A 6,782-nucleotide genomic window follows, 5' to 3' on the forward strand; every position below is an offset into this window, starting at 1 on the left:
AATTTTGCTTAGTGGTGCCAAATATGAAGAAATATACACTAAAATAAAGTAAAAAAGTATTTACGAATTTTTGGTGGTGCTGTATGTCAGTAGACTGGATTTATGTATTTGAATTTTTAATAGTACTTGAATTACTGCCCGTGTAGCCTATATACTGACCAGACTGGATAAACGAATACACTGGCACTGGGTACCTAGTACCTTGGGCCGTCACACCATCGGTCACAAAGTGTCTCCCGGTGTGCAAACAGTGTGGCTAAGAAGCCATATAGTCAATCTGGCGATAAGCCAAGAATAAATACACAATATGTATAGCCGTAGGCTATTAAAGTCACGGTGCAGCATAATAGGCTGTAAAAACACAGTATGGCATGAAGCCATTTATAGAACAGCTGTCAAAATAAAAAATTTCCTTGGTTTTTAGCTTGATTGGCTAGATTGGTCTATCTTATAGTCCTATTTTCCTTGGTTTCTAGCTTCTGGTCAAAGAAGCAAAATTGTAGCTATATATCTTATTGCACGCGGGGCAAAATTTCAGGTCATTCCGAGTTGTGTAGACCAAGATCTGGTCAATTTGCTAAAGCTGGATAGATTGCACTTTTAGTGCACAATTTGGTCAATTTTTAGGTCACTTTTTGTTCGGCAGTTTTTGTGCCCGAACTTGTGCAAGCCATTTGACTTGGTTCTGGTCATTTATGGGCTTTGGTGTCTTCATAAGACTTGTAGATATAGGTCTTAAATATTCATGGTCAAAATTTCAGGTCAATTGGACCTATTTTGAGTGAGTTATATCATAAACACTAACTACTGCCCAAATGGCCAGTTTTCAGGCCTTAAATGCACTAATCCGGATTTGGTCACTTTTTAAGGTCAGTTTCTAGGCAGAATTTTGGCAACCTTTCTACATGAAAGTTGGCCTATTTGGTGTCTAGTTTCACCCATATTGGCCTCATACCAATTGGGTTCATAGTTTGGCACTTATGGCCTCATTTAGGTGATGCCTTCAATACACAACCTGCACAAAGCTCATACACTCCCAATTTAATGTTCCTTCTCCTCCTCATTACTACAATATTCAATCAACAACACTTCCATACATATATTGTACACAATTCCAGCAAAAATTCTGGGTAGAATACTCAAGTGCACAAGGCACACAATACACCATTAAACTTCAATATTTACATCCACCCAAATTCAACATACTTCAATGTTAATATTTCACATATACTTCAACATATTCATACTTCAACATCACATACACTTGCTGCCCACAAATTGACATTAACATATATCATTAATAACCATATATTCACACACAAATTCATACTATTAGGGGCTGCCAAACATGGCAGTTTGCTCAACGCTTCAAGGTTCCATTTCACACCTTTAATCTAAACACTACAGGTACATACTTGTGCACAAACTTACTCTAACTTTCATTTGAATCAATCAACCTTCATTTTCATTCATTAGAAGTAAAAATAACTCAAGCTCAACAAGGGTTCATGGCTGCTGAAAATGGACAAGTCCATTTCTCACTATTTCTTTTATTTCTCTTCACCAAAACACTCACCTCAACCTAAATACAAGTTTTACTAAAGCAAGGGAGGGATTTTGGACACTTACCACTTTTGATGCTTATCAAAACTTCACCAAATCTGGTTTTTCTTGTTGCCAATATCTTCCCCAAGGTGAATGGGCAACCTTTAATGAAGGAAGGAAGTGGAAATGAGGGCTTGATGGTGGAGAGAGAAAGCTCCATGCATGGTGGCCATGGAGGACTTTGAGAGGATTTACGGCAAGCTTCTCCCAAGGTTGAAGATGACCCAATTCTGCCCACTTAGGTTTATTTTATGTAGTTTATAATATAGTTAGTGGAGCACTTATGAGTTGTTTAATGTTTAATTAGGTTAAGGTTCCTTTATTTACACATTTACCTCTTTTCTTTCACAATTTACATAATGCATCACAATTTAATTTTTCATGACATTTATAAAGTGTAATATCATTTATTTTTAATGGAAATTGAGGTCAAAAGGCAACACTAGGTGTCAAATGACCAAAATACCCCACTTCGGGTTACATTCCCGATTTTTCGGTAACACCGATTTTTGTCTGTTTCTCGATTTTTTATTTTTCTTTGTACTAATTTATTAATTTTTCTTTGATATTTCTAGTGTCAATTACATTTCAATAAACCTTTATCTGTGTCTCAAAATTAAATTCAGAGGGTTCCCATGGTCTGAGGGTCAACGGCCTTCCCAAGTCTGATCACCCATTCTTTGTAGTGTGCCTCGTTGAACTTAGCTTCATTTTCTCTCTTTCATTTTTGTTTGATTTTTCTTGTATTTTCTTTTTATTTATTTCATCATTATATGTCTGTTCACTATCACCGAAGTGTAGTTCCAGACATACTGACTTGCCTAGACTGTTATTTGGCTACTGGAGCAAAAGAACGTACAAAATATGTATAGTGGGGATGTTACAACTCTTCCCCTCTAAATAAAAATTTCGTCCTCAAAATTTACCTGATATGAAGAGCTGAGGGAACTGTTGTCTCATTGTCTCCTCACTCTCCCATGTTGCCTCTTCCGTGTTATGGTGTCTCCATAGGATTTTCACTAGTGGAATTGTCTTATTTCTGAGCTCTTTTACCTCTCGTGCCAAGATTTTAATTGGTTCTTCTTCATATGTCAGGTCAGGTTGTACTACAATTTCTTCTACTGAGATGACATGTGAAGGATCTGATCTGTATCTTCTGAGCATCGAGACATGGAACACATTATGTATCTTGTCTAGCTCAGGTGGTAAGGCTAATCTGTAGGCTACTGGCACCACACGTTCAATAACTTCATATGGGTCAATGAACCTAGGGCTTAATTTTCCCTTTTTCTCGAATCTCAACACTTTCTTCCACGGTGATACTTTGAGAAATACCTTCTCGCCAACTTTATACTCAATGTCTTTTCTCCTCAAGTCAGCATAAGATTTCTGTCGGTCTGAGGCAATTTTCAAATTGGCCTTTATCAGTTTCACCTTTTTCTCTGTCTATTTTATCAGGTCTGGCCCCACTAGCTTATCTTCACCCAATTCAGTCCAACATACAGGTGTTCTGCATTTTCTCCCATATAGTGCTTCATAGGGTGCCATTTGTATGCTAGCTTGATAGCTATTATTATATGCAAATTCTGCCAGTGGAAGGTATCTGTCCCAACTTCCTTCAAACTCAATAACACAACTTCTCAGCATATCCTCAAGGACCTATCATATATATTCGGTTATTATTATCATTATCAGTTCAATTATTGTTTACAATAACTCAATGAGTTTCAAAATTTACCTGGATTATTCTTTCCAACTGTCCATCCGTCTGAGGATGAAAAGCCGTACTAAAATAGAGTTGTGTGACCAAGGATTCTTGTAATTTCTTCCAAAATCTTGATGTAAACCTCGGGTCTCTATCAGATATAATGGAAAGTGGAATTCCATGTAGTCTAACTATCTCACTGATATACAATTCTGCTAGCTTTTCCAGTGAGTAGTCAGTTCTGACTGGCAGAAAATGTGCTGATTTGGTCAACCTATCCACAATCACCCATACTGCATCATGCTTCTTCTGAGTGAGAGGTAGACCACTGACAAAGTCCATAGTGACTCGGTCCCATTTCCATTCAGGTATGTTTATGGGCTGCAACAAACTTGATGGAACTTGATGTTCTGCTTTGACTTGTTGACAGGTCAAGCATCTAGTTACATGGTCAACTATGTCCTTCTTCATACCTAGCCACCAGTATCGGAGTTTCAGGTCATGGTACATTTTTGTGCTTCCTGGGTGCATAGCATACACACTGTTATGTGCTTCTTTCAGAATACTGGTTTTCAACTCTTTATCATCTGGTACACATACTCTATCTTTATAGTACAGGCACCCATTTTCTTTCACTTCATATTCAGTTTCCTTCCCTTCAGTGATTTTGCCCATAACAGCCATTAATTTTTCATCTGTCTTCTACCCATCCTGTATCTGTTGTAACAGATTCGGCTTCACTTGCAACTCAGCCAAAATAACTCCATCATGAGTTAAGGATAGTTGGGCATTCAGAGATCTTAATGCTACAATAGATTTTCTGCTTAAAGCATCAGCGACTACATTTGCCTTCCCAGGGTGATAGTCAATCACACAATCATAATCTTTCAGGAATTCAATCCATCGCCTCTGTCTCAAATTAAGTTCCTTCTGGGTTGGCAGATACTTCAGACTCTTATGGTCTGTGTATATGTAGCATTTTTCTCCATACAGGTAATGCCTCCATATCTTCAATGCAAAGATAATTGCTGCTAATTCTAAATCATGAGTAGGGTAATTCTTTTCATGTGGCCTTAACTGCCTGGAAGCATATGCGACCACTTTTCCTTCTTGCATCAGTACGCACCCTAACCCATTATGTGAGGCATCACTGTAGACTACAAAGTTTTTTCCAGACATTGGCTGTGTTAACACTGGTGCCCCTGTCAACATAGCCTTCAGCCTCTCAAAACTGGCTTGACACTTGTCATTCCAGTCAAATTTCATATTTTTGTGCAATAATTTGGTCATTGGAGCAGCTATCAGGCAAAATCCCTTTACAAATCTTCTATAATATCTAGCTAACCCCAAGAAACTTCTGATATCAGTTGTATTTCTGGGAGGCTTCCATTCCATCACTGCTTCAATCTTCTTGGGATCCACTCTAATACCTTCAGCTGATACTACATGTCCATGAAATGCAATCTCATTCAACCAGAACTCACACTTGGACAATTTAGCATACAATTTCTTCTCCTTTAGAGTCTGCAGAACAATTCTCAAATGCTCATCATGTTCTGCTTTATCCTTGGAATACACCAAGATGTCATCAATGAAGACCACTACGAACCGATCTAAGTATGGATGGAAGGTACGGTTCATAAGGTCCATGAATGCTGCTGGAGCATTTGTTAACCCAAATGGCATCACCAGGAATTCATAATGCCCATACCGGGTTCTAAATGCAGTCTTAGGCACATCTGCATCCTTGACCCTTAGCTGATGATGCCCTGATCTGAGATCAATCTTAGAAAACACACCGGCTCCCTTCAACTGATCAAACAGATAATCAATTCTAGGCAACAGATACTTGTTCTTCACTGTCACTCTATTTAACTGCCTGTAGTCAACACATAACCTCAGTGTCCCATCTTTCTTCTTTACAAACAGTACCGGAGCTCCCCACGGTGACACACTGGGGCATATGAATCCCTTGTCTAGCAATTCTTGCAGCTGGATTTTTAACTCTTTCAATTCAGCAGGTGCCATTCTATACGGAGCAATTGAAATCGGAGCTGTACCCGGCATAATCTCAATGGCAAATTCAACTTCCCTTTCTGGTGGCAAACTAGGCAATTCCTCAGGAAATACCTCAGAGAAATCCCTTACTGTGGGTATGTCAGACAAGTCAAGTTTACCCTGCCTAGTGTTAACCACGTGTGCCAGATAGGCTTCACACCCTTTTCTCGACCATCTCCTTACAACTGTAGCTGAGATGACATTGGACAAGAAATCTGTCCTTTCACCCACTACTATTATTTCTTCATTCTCAGCAGTTTTTAGAGAGATTCTCTTCAATTTACAATATACTATTGCTTGATGATGGGACAACCAGTCCATTCCCAAAATCACATCAAACTCATGGAAAGGCAGTTCGATTAAGTCTGTTAAGAACTCTTTCCCTTGAATCTTCAATGGACAGCCCTTATACACCTTGTTTACTACCACACTGTGGCCTAGCGGATTTGTGACCAGGATGTCTTGGTCACTTTCCTCCACTGGTATTCCCTTTTCTCTTGCGACTTGATACAAATATATGAATGAGTAGATCCAGATCCACTAATACATGCACGAAGTATTATAAAGGAGGAACGCACTTGATAACATCCGAGCATCCTGTTCCTCCCGTGCCCTTATAGCATAGGCTTTGGCTGGTTTTCTACCTTCGCTCTCTCCACGCACTCCGACACGTGTTTCGTGGAAGTACCTCAGCCTTACCTGGCCTTTTACCCCTTAGAGCTGGAGGGGTAGGCCTATCAGTTCATACCAGAGTGGATGTAGCAGTTCTACGTGGACAATATCGGACTAGGTGGTCTGTAGATCCACACCGTAAACAAGCACCTGTCATCCTCCAACATTCACCCTTATGCCATTTTTGGCAATGTGGGCAAGCAACAGATACCGTTGGGGCTGGTCCCCTGCACTGCCTCGGAGAGCTAGCCATTGAAGGGGTGGACCGGCCTCTCCTTGGTGCAACCGAGATTTGGGCCTCTGTGGATCGACCATGACTTGGTACTCTACTGAAACTTTGAGTAGGCGAACCTCTGAATTTCTTACTAGGGGCAGAAGATGTACCGGTCTGACCCTGACCTCTTTTCTACTGTCTGTCCCTTCTGTTCTGCTCATTCATTCTAACTTTTTCAACCTTCAGTGCAGCTTCCACTAACTTGGCAAACTCTGTAATCCCCAAGGCTATAATCATTACTTTAATGTTATCATTGAGTCCTTCCTCAAATCTCTTGCATCTCTCTGCCTCATTAGGGACTATTTCCCACCCATAGCGGCTCATTCTGACAAATTCTCTTTCATATTCAGCCACTGTCAGCTGTCTTTGGCGTAGGGTAATAAACTCCCTTCTCTTCTCTTCCAAGTATACACTACCCACATACTTCTTTCTGAACTCAGTGAGAAAGAAATCCCAAGTTATCTGTTC

Source organism: Hevea brasiliensis, chromosome 2 (genome assembly GCF_030052815.1).
Source record: "Hevea brasiliensis isolate MT/VB/25A 57/8 chromosome 2, ASM3005281v1, whole genome shotgun sequence".
Lineage (NCBI taxonomy): Eukaryota > Viridiplantae > Streptophyta > Magnoliopsida > Malpighiales > Euphorbiaceae > Hevea > Hevea brasiliensis.